This window comes from Apodemus sylvaticus, chromosome 6 (genome assembly GCF_947179515.1).
Source record: "Apodemus sylvaticus chromosome 6, mApoSyl1.1, whole genome shotgun sequence".
Classification (NCBI taxonomy): Eukaryota; Metazoa; Chordata; class Mammalia; order Rodentia; family Muridae; genus Apodemus; species Apodemus sylvaticus.
This window is the reverse complement of record NC_067477.1, coordinates 40,511,933-40,524,288: the sequence shown is the minus strand read 5'-3', so window position 1 is coordinate 40,524,288 and position 12,356 is coordinate 40,511,933.

The following is a 12,356-nucleotide window of genomic DNA, read 5'->3' as shown; positions in this document are numbered from 1 at the left end:
ACACCTTTAATTCCAGCAGTTGGGAGGCAGAGGCAGATAGATTTCTGAGTTCGAAGCCAGCCTGGTCTACAGAATGAGTTCCAGGACAGCCAGGGCTACACAGAGAAACCCTGTCTCGAAAAAAGAAAAAAGAAAAAAAGAAAAGAGCAGGCAATCTACTATAAAGCAGGGTGAGTATTAGTTAATAACCTTTTACCCTGAAAATTGCCGAGTATCTTATGTCCTTACCAGTGAGCGGCAAGTGTGTGTGGTGGAAAACACACTTGCTAATCTGATTTACCCCATCTACAAATTCTACAAACCGCGGGACGTGTTGTTCATCCTGAGTTTTTGTCAGTTGAATATTTTAAAGAGATGGGGGCTGAGGAGGGAGCTCAGAGGTTAAGATGTCCTGCTAGTCTACTGTTAAAACTAAAACGCACATCACAGGGCTCGTGGGCTAGAGATTTACGGTTGCAACATTAAAGATTTTTTTATTTGCTATTTAACAAACCAATGCAATCTGATAAATCAGCAAGTCTCACAGTTGTCCCTGTACATATTTTAGGGTGGCCACAGCTGTTTCATAATGGACCTGGCACAGCAAGACCATGATAGCCACAGTAGTGGACGACAGCGCCGCCGTGTGGCGCTGCCTGATATGGCACCTCTCTGGGGGTTTTGTTTACGGGTTTTACAATTTTAAGTTCTACCAGTAACTTTAGCAGTCACTAGGTGGCACCCTTTCGGTTTGTTAGAAATCAAGTTCTAGACAGCAATAAACACCGCTGGAGCTTGAACAAAAGTTCACCTTTATGCAACTGCGCCCAGATTTTCAGCTCACCTCCGCTATGCCTGGAGGGACCTTTAGAGCCAGAAGCGCAAATTTACACATAAAGAGACCAGAGTACAGGCAGAATAGAGTGCATGCCTTGCTAATGTGCCACAGCTAATTTGAGGTCCCTCATTTTTGTTTTGTTTGTAGGGGTCCATGATTTGCTCAGCTATGATACCCCAGACTTAAATAGTATGTAAACACAAAGAGTGTTTTATTCTGCAGAAGTCCAGCATGCTGGGGTCTCCCATTATCAAGACAGAGAGACACCCAAGTGAGCTCAGAAGCCTGATTTAAAGCAGGGGTAGGTGACCTCTATGTTAATCTGTTGGGTCCATTTTTCAGACATTCCATTGCCGGGGACAGCGGCTGGAAACTTGCTCGGAAGGTCTAGAAACTGTTGGCTGAGAAAGTAGCTGAGGAAGTCTGGAACCTGCTGCTAACCCATTGTCCTTGTCTCAGGCCGGGTGGCAGGGCAGCTTCTGAGGCCTGGGATTGCCCAGTTCTTGGAAACAGAGATTTAGGCCAAGTTTCCTTAACTGCCAATTTGAAGCCTGTCATGGAATCAGCCTAGCCTTCCCAGTTGTGTTTCTGTTTATTATTTGTGTGCTGCTGTGCCCATGTGGGAGGTTGGGACATTCTGCAGGAGTCAGCTCTCCACTGTGGGGGTTCCAGGAATCCAGCTCAGGTCATCTGGCGTGGTGGTGACTGCCTGTCATGCCAGGTCCAGGTCTCTCGTTTTCTGTGGCACTCATTCATTTACTTACCAGATATTTATATACACGAATACAATGGATACAAAAGCACTTGGTTTTAACAGGAATGAATAAAACAGTCACATGCGCGTGCGCACATACACACACACACCCCACAAACAATTCATAAAGCTCATGTTCTGAAGGAGACACAGTGTTCCAAAGGGAGACATACAAGTGTTAGAGAGAGTATGTGAAAAGCAGAGCAAAAATGGGATGGAGAACTTAAAGTATTACCTTTCAGGGTGGCCATAAAAGTCCTCTTGACAAAGCAACCTTAATACAGACCCCAGAGAACTGAGTGTGTCAGATAGGTAGTTGATTGTGTGGGTCTGGAGTTGAGGCAATGACTGACTGTTGAATCTTCAGTCAGGGAAGACAATGGCATTGTAAAACTACCACAGGTACAATAATGATTAGAACATTTTCTGTCTCAAATGATAAGATACTTTTCATGTTTGTGTATGGTTTTCCAACACTCTCCCCAGTGAAGTGATTTTAAATGTCTCTGCCTTTCTTGGCTGAAAGACTTAAAACCACATCTTAGTTACTTTTCTACTGCTCTGATAAGACACCATGACCAAGGCAACTTCTAGAAGAAAGCATTTATGTGTGGCTCAGAGTTTCAGAGGGTTAGAGTCCACGGCCATCATGGCAAGGGGCCTGGCAGCTGGCAGGCACAGCGCTGGAGCAGTAGCTGAGGATTCACATCCCCAAGCATGTGGCAGAGAGAGGGAAGGAAGGGGGAGGGGGGAGGAAGGGGGGGAGGGGGAGGAAGCGAGAGAGGAGGAAGAAGAGAAAGAGGAAGAAGAGGAGGAAGAAGAGGAGGAGGAGGAGGAGGAGAGAGAGAGAGAGAGAGAGGGAGAGGGAGAGAGAGAGAGAGAGAGAGAGAGAGAGAGAGAGAGAGAGAGAGAGAGAGAGAGAGAGAGAAGAGAGAACTGGAACTGGGAATGGCCCGGGCCTTTAAGACTCAAAGCATCAGCTCCAGTGACACACCTGCTCAACAAGGACGTACAACCTAATCCTTCTCAAACAGTTCCACCAACTGAAGACCAAGTATTCAAATATTTGAGCCTACAGATACCATTCTTAGTCAAACCACTCCAACAAGAATCTCCTAACACTGGCTAGCCTCTCGGGATGTTCATACGTCACCTGGACATCTGGGTAGAGCCCGTGGCTTAGGTTTTACTAAGGGTGGAGGGGTACAGGCCTGAAGACCCACGTTCCTCCTGTGTTTGCACTTTGTTGACGTCCAGGTCAGGCACCGTAGCTTCCAACTGTGCGGTGTCATCTTTCCCACTGTATTCCCCAGGGTAGCACAGTGATTTCCAGCGTACCGAGGACGAGGCAGCAGTTAGTGGACATACCACCAGTTAGTCTGGAAAGACAAAACCACTCTCCAGTCAGCTCCCACTGGTCTAATAACAGCCAGCATTCTAGTAGTAGCTTCAGTTCAGAAAGCCCTTCATAAACAGGTGCTAATCCGAAGCATGGGCTCTGGAACCCAGTTTCTGGAGTTGACCTGCTTTTTCTAGTTCTTGCTTATATGAACGGCCACAGGGTACCCGCCCTGACGCATGCTTTTCCCACATAGAATGTGCCGTAGCTTCAATCCCACCCCCACCACCTTCCACCAGTTTGGATGTTGAGACTTAGCCCCCACCCCGAGTGACATGCTAATTGGCATTTGGAGATGAAGGGTAGGTTAGTTCACTCAGACATTAATGGGCCACCACAGGAGAGGCTTTGCTATAAACGCCATCTCTCTCTGACACATTTACTGTCTTCCCCATGTGATGTCCTGAACTACTTGGGACTCTGCACAGTCTCCACTAGTCAAAAAAGTCACCAGATGTGGCTCACTTACCATGAGTTTCACCCTTGGAGAGTGCTCATTCTGTCTTAAGCTAAGCTTTATCTTACACTATCTGCTTTATCTGCTATCACATACTGCATTTGTCTTGGTGAAAAAAAATTACTGGAGTTGATGGGGAATAATAACAAAATTAACCTTCTGGAGGGCACCCAGTCTGTGTGTCAGGCCAGTACCAAACATGTCAAGTACTTTGCTGATCACCAAAACTCTATGCAGCAAGTTCTTTTATTAACTCTGATTAAAAGCAGGTCACAGAATGTGATGGTTTGTATATGATTGGCCTTGGGAGTGGCACTATTAGGAAGTGTGACCTTGTTGAGTGGCTATGTCACAGTGACTGTGGCCTTGAAGCCCTTGTCCTAGCTGTCTGGAAGACAGTCTTCTCCTAGCAACATGCAGATGAAGATGTAGAACTCTCAGTTCCTCCTGCGCCATGCCTGCCTGGATGCTGCCATGCTCCTGCCTTGATAGTAATGGACTGAACCTCTGTAAGCCAGCCCCAATTAAATATTGTCCTATAAGAGTTGCCTTAGTCGTGGTGTCTGTTCACAGCAGTAAAACCCTGACTAAGACACAGAGCAAATCAGTAAAAGTAGTGGTATGGACAGGACCAAAATGGGGACTCAGCTCTTAGCAACTTCTGACCAGTCCCAGGGTTTAGACCAAAGAAGGTTGGCCTGCCAGAGCTGAGCTCTGTGAACGTCACCGTGTTCTCACGAGGCCCCTTTCAGGACACCACATGAGTGGGAGGAACTGGATTGTTCTGCAGCCTTTTAACCCAAACCCAGCCACCCTGGAAGACAATTGTGGTATCACACCTTCCAACCAGCCTTAATCCCAGAACCTACCCTTCCCTGTCCCCCAAACCTGCAAGACACTATACCCAGACCCAGCCCTCCCCTCCCACCTTAGGGTCCTTAGCAACTAAATTCTACCAGTGTCTGACAGGACAAGCTGGGACCTGTCAGATTTGACTGGCCCCCATGCTCCTGACTAGTGATCTTGTTTGTTTGTTTGTTTGTTTTGGGGGGATTTGGTTCTTTCGAGACAGGGTTTCTCTGTATAGCCTTGGCTGTCCTGGAACTTACTCTGTAGACTAGGCTGGCCTTGAACTCAGAAATCCACCTGCCTCTGCCTCCCAGAGTGCTGGGATTACAGGCGAGCGCCACCACCGCCCAGCCTGACTAGTGACCTTGCCTGCTCCTCACACCCTGTTTCTACTCTTAGGAGGCAGACCAGAGTGTGTGTTTTATTGCCTTAGGGTTTCGAGACCCAAAGCTTGCAAACCCCAGAGTGGAACAAGAAAAATGTCAATTAAAGGAGACAGTTTACTCTCCCATGAGGCTTGAGGTAGGAGGGAAAATGGAAACCAGAGAGCCAGCTGGGTAAGCTTACATTACCTCTTCCTGCTCTGCTTCCTCTTCCTCTTCCCCCTCCTCCTCTCCCTCCTCCTCCCCTTCCCCCACCCCCGGCTTCCCTCCCATAGAACAGCAGCACACAGACCCCCCAAGTTCTTACTTCTGCTGCCCAAGCCCCTTGGCCTAACGGACTCTGGGTTGAGAAAGCTCACTTTGCAGGCTTGGGGTGTCTTTTGTGTGGGTCTTAGATACATGTAGACTGTTCTGCCCTTCATTGGGTCGCTGGTTTTAAATATATGTTCTCGTCCCTATTAATAACCCCCACGGCACACACTTGCCTCCTGTCACTCCAACAGATTCCACGGCGGCTCTTCTCTTCCCTCCCACCCTTCCCCTCAGCCCTTTCCACAGAGTGAGGAGTTGCAGCAGCTCCTAGGCCCCAGCTGGGTCTGGGTATGCTGTCCTGGTCTGCTAAGGCTTCCTCTCTCACTTTCCTGTGCCTGTTCCTGGGGCTGTGAGCTCTCAATGTTACCCACCCTGGTTCTTTCTATTTTTCTGAGAAAAAAAAAAGTCCTGTTTCTCAGAACTCTGCGAGAATCATAGTCTTTGTGGGAGTGGAATCTCTCCACACAAGGGGCCTGTCTAGGCAGGGCATCTTCTTAGTTGTGAACCCTTGGCCTCACACTCCCCTCTCCTCATCTGCTTGCATCTTCCCTGCCTCTGCTCCTCACTTTCTGTAATAAGACTCCTAAAGGGTCTGGGAACTTCAAGGGTAAATTCATTCTAACCCAAGCAGGACCTGAGGCGGGGACTCAACATCGGAAAGCAAGGAACGAGAAAACGCTCAGTGGAGGGCAGAGCGCATCACTAGATGCCACCCTGATTCATGTTCCCATAGCAGAGAAAGTGTCTCTCCCCTTCAGATGGTTCCCTGTCGCAGGGGACGCCTCTCTCTGTGGAGGCTGGCTCATCTGTCGCACAGTGACCCCCCCATCCACACCTGCGATCCCACAGAGGATTGCACCAGGTCCCCACTCGAGGTCTTGCCTAGCTCTAAAAAAAGGTCGGGATGTACAGTGGACTGGATGCCGAAGACACCTAGGAGGCTGAGATTTCAAAGAGAGACTTTTTTGCTGGAGCCCTGAGATCAGACTCCAAATGTGGCTGCTGCACCTTCGCCGGAAGCCTTGCATCTCCTCAAGCCCTCACACCATCTACTTAGAATCCCCCTGCCTCCTGCAAACACACCGGATCCTACTGAGGTGTCAGAGACCTTGTGGGACAGTTCCTTAGCTGGGAATCTTGTGGACTCCGCTACTACTTAACCATCTTGCCTTGTCTCTTTGGCCAGATGCCCTGAAGCAAAGCAAAGCACTTAGCCCTCTAGACCTCTCTGGGTTTGCCTGGAAAACAAATTCAATTTAATCAATACCTAAAACAGGCAGAGAGATCCAGAAGCAAAGGTAAGTGAAATATGGTCTTTTCCCTCCAAAATTCAAAGTGAACAGGAGAGAGGGGGGAGGGGTTTAAAAGAAAAATAGAACCTGAGGTGTGGAATGAGGTTGGCCCAGAAGGAAGACCTCTACTAGCTGGACGCAGCGAGTATCTCTCTAATAAGTGTCTGGGGCTTGACTCTGCCAATCTGAGGCTAGCCTGGGCAACACGGTGAGTGCGCAGTCACACACACTAAGTGAGTGCTGCTTTTCCCAGTCCTTGAGCTTATGCCAAGAATCAGATGAAGGAAGGGATATGTACTTATATGTGAGGCTCTGTACAAATGGAAGAAATGCTACACCCTCACACGGCTTCTCTGGGAGATGTTGGCCGAGCTGTCGGCACAAATCTCTTCACAACAAAACAAAAAACAAAAACATGTAGCATCCCTTGGGTGTCATCTTGGCCATGTGGTTAACTGGGCTGAGTGGGGGCTGAATGTGACTGAGCCCCTGCGGGTCCTTGTTCTGGGTTTGGAACAGCATGGAGGGAACCCAGTCTCAGTTTGGGGGGATGGGAAAAAAGCCACAGCAGGAGAAGGATGGAGCAGAGGTTCAGAGAGGAAGAGAAACAAGAAGCACAGATTTCCTGGATCTGCCTCGTGCCTGCCTCTGCCTGCTACAAATAGCCCCCAAGAGGCCATGCTCAGGGTAGCTGTGGCGCGCTTCATGCAGTCCTAACAGAAGGTTTGTAATCAGTTTCTAAACAAACACATAGAAGCTTGCGTGGAGCTCAAGAGCTGCGCTACTCAGTCAACAACTATCATTGCTGCCGGCTGTGTCTAAGCCTTCCATGAAGAAGACATGGAAGACATGAATTCACCCTCAGTGGTATAAGCCAGCCACTGGGTGTCACCCTTCCGGCCAGCTTGTTCTCAAAGCTCGCCAAGTCACCCAGTTTAGCCCCGAGGAACACTTGGCTGGCACTTGGAGTTATAACATGAGCATCCCTGAGAACATCTGTAGCCTTGCATATGATGTTGCTGCTCTGTCCATCCGCGAGTAACAGCCCCTCCCACTGCTCTGTCCATCCGCAAGTAACAGCCCCTCCCACTGCTCTGTCCATCCGCGGGTAACAGCCCCTCCCACTGCTCTGTCCATCCGCGGGTAACGGCCCCTCCCACCGTACACACTTTGGGGAGCTCCCTCATCCTTTCCTATGTTCTTTAGGCAATGCGCCTGCCCTACCTACAGAGTCAATGTAAGACTCATTGGTTGGGGATGGAAAGATGGCTCAATGGTTAGGAGCACTTGCTGATCTTCCAGAGGACCTAGGTTCTATTCTTGGCACCCACACTGTGGCTCACAGCTGTCATTAGCACTGGCTCTAGGGGATTGGATTACAGGGGTCTCTGTGTCCTTAATGGGCTGCAGAGATATTGTTGGAAATAAACGGTGGGCGGGGCCACATGGCCGGGAAAACAGGTGGGCAGAGCCCGCAACGGGCAACTGTTGGGTGACTGTAGGGGTGGAGTCCAGCCAGAACACTGGGGTCCTGGGGCGTGGCCATACGTGACTGATGGCCACGGGATTATGGAGTTGAGGAGTCAGCATTCTGGGAGCATGGCTCACTGGTTCCGTCCCTTGTAGAATGTTCTACTGGGTCTCCTGAGGAAGCCTTGCTCAAGCAGGCCAGAGACTGCCTTACACGGTCCCACAGATATGAGCTGCCAGACGGGAGAAGTCAGCTCAGCTCACCACGACTCAGTAGCTGCTGTTGGTTTAAATGGAGTCTGACTCCACGTGGTTTATTTTAGACATATTTAGTACAGCGCATTTGGTGAAAACTATTCTTGTGATAATTAACTCAATCCTATGTGCACAACAAACCACACGCAAATCTCCGTCAGGAACAAAACGAGCTAAATACAGATCAGATATGAAATCCTTTGTACAGTCCACAAAGTTAAGCTCTATAGATTGACTGAGAAAAAACGATTTTACAATAAGGGTCTAGGGGAGGATCCAGTGCCAAAAAAGTCACAGTGCAAAGGTCACCAGGTCAGAAAGTATGTCCATTTCCAGCAGATAACAGGGCAGATAACAGGCACAGCATTCCCTCCCTTGTAGGAACAACCCTGTGTGCTTACCATCCTGGGTGTCTCTGGTGCCTGTGGGCACAGAGACAGCCATACTTCCTACATCTCCCCTTTTGAGCTTTTAAAGAGAATTTTGTGGCTGTGATAGCATAAGCCAAGCTTCACCGCACAGCCTGCGTTACAACAGAATTATAGGATAGCCAGCAGAGGACCAAGGAACGGGGAAAGCCATCTTAACCAAGGTGGCCTTCAAAGAGACCGTGCCTTTCTCTTCATGCAGATCATCAATGTGAATATGAGGGAAATCTCGACACATTAAAGCAGCACATGCCAGAAAATAAAGTATTTGGATTCTGTACAATCTGAGAATTAGCATATAATACAGTTAATAAACATGACACCATTTTGGGGATCAGCAATATTGGGTCCTTGTCTCCCCAAAGTCTTGGCTTGATGAGTTAAAGTCTTGATGCTTCCCCCAAGCATCAGCTTCTTCTTCCTCTTGGGATGCCTCCTCTTGGTGTGTTTGTTATCTTTCTTCAGATGCCTCCCTTGTCCAGTGGTCTCTGGGATGCTGTCTTGGGCATATGCATGGGAGTTGATATCATCTGGGTCTTCTTTCCTTTCCTGGAAAGACACACGTGTACCCCTTGTGTTGCCTTGATATTAGAAGAACATGGGGCCATTTCCACTCATTGGTTCCTAGGTCTTTCATTTAACATATACTGTGTTCATGTCTGTGTCTCCACTGTTGGGTAGCGGAGAACGCATTACCCTTTAAAGGGGAAAAAATTTAAAGTAACCAGGGCTAATAGCACTGAGCATTTAGGTGAAGATATTGTCCCCAAATTTATTTTTAAAAATTGTTGTTTAAGTATTTGATGCTGTCATTCCACAGTAGCTTTGACACTGTGAGTTGAAAGAAGTTCCAGCACCATGATTAATCTTTAATACTTTTATTGTAAAAGTTATTTGCTAGTATAAGTAGGACGGTTGTCAGATTTCAGTAGCAATGGGCATCCTGGAAAGGGAAAGGGATATAAAAATGATGATGGCATTCAAGGTCGTTCTTCAGACAGAAGCAACAACATATTCTTTTAAAATATCAATTGTTACAGGTGCATATTTGAAATGTCAAAATTCAGAGATGTCTGACTGCCCCAGTGGCATTGGATTTTAAGGCTCAAGGATTAGTTCCACCAGCAGGTGGCAGTAGAGGTCAAGAAACACAAAGGGCAGGAAAACTTGGTCATGGAGTAGAGAATTAATTATACTTTTTTTTTTCTTTTTCTTTTTTATCTCCCCAAGACAGGGTTTCTCTGTGTAGTCCTGGCTGTCCTGGAACTCACTCTGTAGACCAGACTGGCCTCAAACTCAGAAATCCGCCTGTTTCTGCCTCCCAAGTGCTGGGATTAAAGGTGTGCACCACCACTGCCCGGAGTAATTATACTTGTAATCATTTTGTATTTTGATGAAGAAATTCATGAGATTTTTAAGCAGCCTGGAATGAAAGTGTTAGGGGTGGGGAGGAGGCCAGGCCATCTCCTTGGGCATTAGCGAATGTTAACAGGTCTGGCATATGAGAGTGAGCGTGAATGTGAGTTACGAAAAAAATGTTAAGGTTATTGTTGTATAGACGCCCGTAGGGACAGAAATACTTGTGAAATAGCATTGGTAGTGGGGATAGGTTTAAGTCTTGCAGTTTTCTTTCTTTCTTTCTTCCTTCCTTCCTTCCTTCCTCCCTTTTTTTTTTGTTTGCTTTTTCATTTTGGTTTTTCCAGACAGGGTTTCTCTGTGTAGCCCCAGGACAGTCAGGCTAGCCAAACTCATGAAGATCGGCTGCCTCTGCCTCCCAAGTGCTGGGATTTGAGGCATGCACCACCACTGCCTGGCTTCTTCGTCTTGCAGTTTCTAAAGCAGAAACCGTTTGAGCACCAATGGCGGGTGTGCTAAAACATCCAATGGCTGAAAAACAAGTTAAAGCTGGTTGGCTACAGCAACTTCAGACTGTTGAGCTGTACATCCGGGGCTGGGTATATGTGGAGGGTGTGGAATTTGTATCTAAAACATAAGCTCCTGTGCTTCTGAAGAGCCCTCTGTAACAGTGATCTCTACAGGATCTTTCAATGTAATTTTAAGGAATACCCATGGGGTATCTTAAAAAATTCTTAAAGGGGATCTTTAGGATAATGAATATCTAGAGATCCCAAGTAACATGGGAATGCTACCTGCCAATCGTGATCAGCATGAAACAAATACTCAGCTGGAATTCTATTTAATGGCACAGTGATTTCTATGCTAACAAGTGGCATAAGATACTGTGGTGGTTTGTATATGCTTGGCCCAGGGAATTCCATTATTAGGTGTGACCTTGTTGGAGTGGGTGTGTCACTGTGGGTGTGGGCTTTAAGACCCTTGTCCTAGCTGCTTGAAAGCCGGTCTTCTCCTAGCAGCCTTCAGATGAAGATGTAGAACTCTCAGCTCCTCCTGCACCATGCCTGCCTGGATGCTGCCATGTTCCCACCTTGATGATAATGGACTGAACCTCTGAACCTGTAAGCCAGCCCCAGCTAAATGTTGTCCTTATCAGAGTTGCCTTGGTCATGGTGTCTGTTTACAGCAGTAAAACCCAAACTGAGACAGATGCCCTTCCAATCCTAATTAAGTCAATAATTTCCTGTAAATAGGGAGCTACAGGTCTTTAAGGAGGAGCATTGTTGGTTTATGATTCCAGCAGGTGATGAGGATGAGGAAGGGCAGGTAAATGATGAGGAAGTAAAGGAGTCATTCTCCGAGCTGCCATTACACAGCAGCATTATTAGTAAATAGGCCAAACACTCGCTCTGCTTTGGCAATTGTGTTTCTTACAGAGTTTAACTGAGATTCTCCAGACAGCAAATTAAAAAGCAGAGCTAAATCTTGGGTGGTGTTAGACAGATAAGAACACATCCAATGACATGGCCCAATCTTTTCTAAGTGTTTGAGGGTACATTGCTTGGGAAGATTTAAACTGACAGGGGATAATGGCAAATTTGTTGATGAGTGAGAATACATTTTAAATAATTATAAGGTGACTGTTTTTGTATTTTATCTGGAGTTACATTTACATTTTCTTCTTTTTTAAAGGTTTATTTATTTTATGTATAGGAGTATACTGTTGGTCTTTTCAGACACACCAGAAGATGGAATTGGATCCCATTACAGACAGTTGTGAGCCACCATGTGGTTGCCAGGAATTGAACTCAGGACCTCTGGAAGAGAAGTCAATGCTCTTAGCCGCTGAGCCCCTAAATTTTCTTCTTTTAGTTCATTTACCATGAAAGTAAAGCATCCATTTAAGTATTGATTAGGAAAACATGAATGGAAAATGCCGTTCATATGAATGACTAATGCCGGAGGGAATTTAATCAGCACCAGCTTAAATGCCTTACATACATAATATTGCCTTATAGTGGGGCAAGGTTTTCATCCTTTGTGGCAAAATGTTCCACTGATACTGGGTCATTGGCTATTGATTGTTTAAAGTAGAAAGAGAGAATGTAAAACTTTTCTTATCATCAGGATATAAAAATAGAGAGAAAATCTAGTCTTTTAAAAGTCAACTATACAAGCTGGGCATGGTGGCTCACATCTGTAATCCCAGCACTTGGGTGGCAGAGGCAGGTGAATTTCTGAGTTCGAGGCCAGCCTGTTCTACATAGTGAGTTCCAGAACAGCCAGGGCTACACAGAGAAACCCTGTCTGGGGAAAAAAAAAAAAAAAGGCAACTGTACTAAAGGAGTGCCCTTGAGGAATTGCGGTAGGCACAGGGAGCCCGGACTGCAAGACCTCCATTGTTTTCATAGGAACATTTATGCCCCTGAGATCATATAGCAGCTGAAATTTATTTTTTTGTCTTTTTATTTTCAAAACTATTTAATGAAATTGATTACAAAAATAGGAGGATTCCAAGGACTCACTGAAGGTTCTGTATGTCCAAATTGCAATTGTTCCTGTAATAGAATTGGGCCTGTCTTAA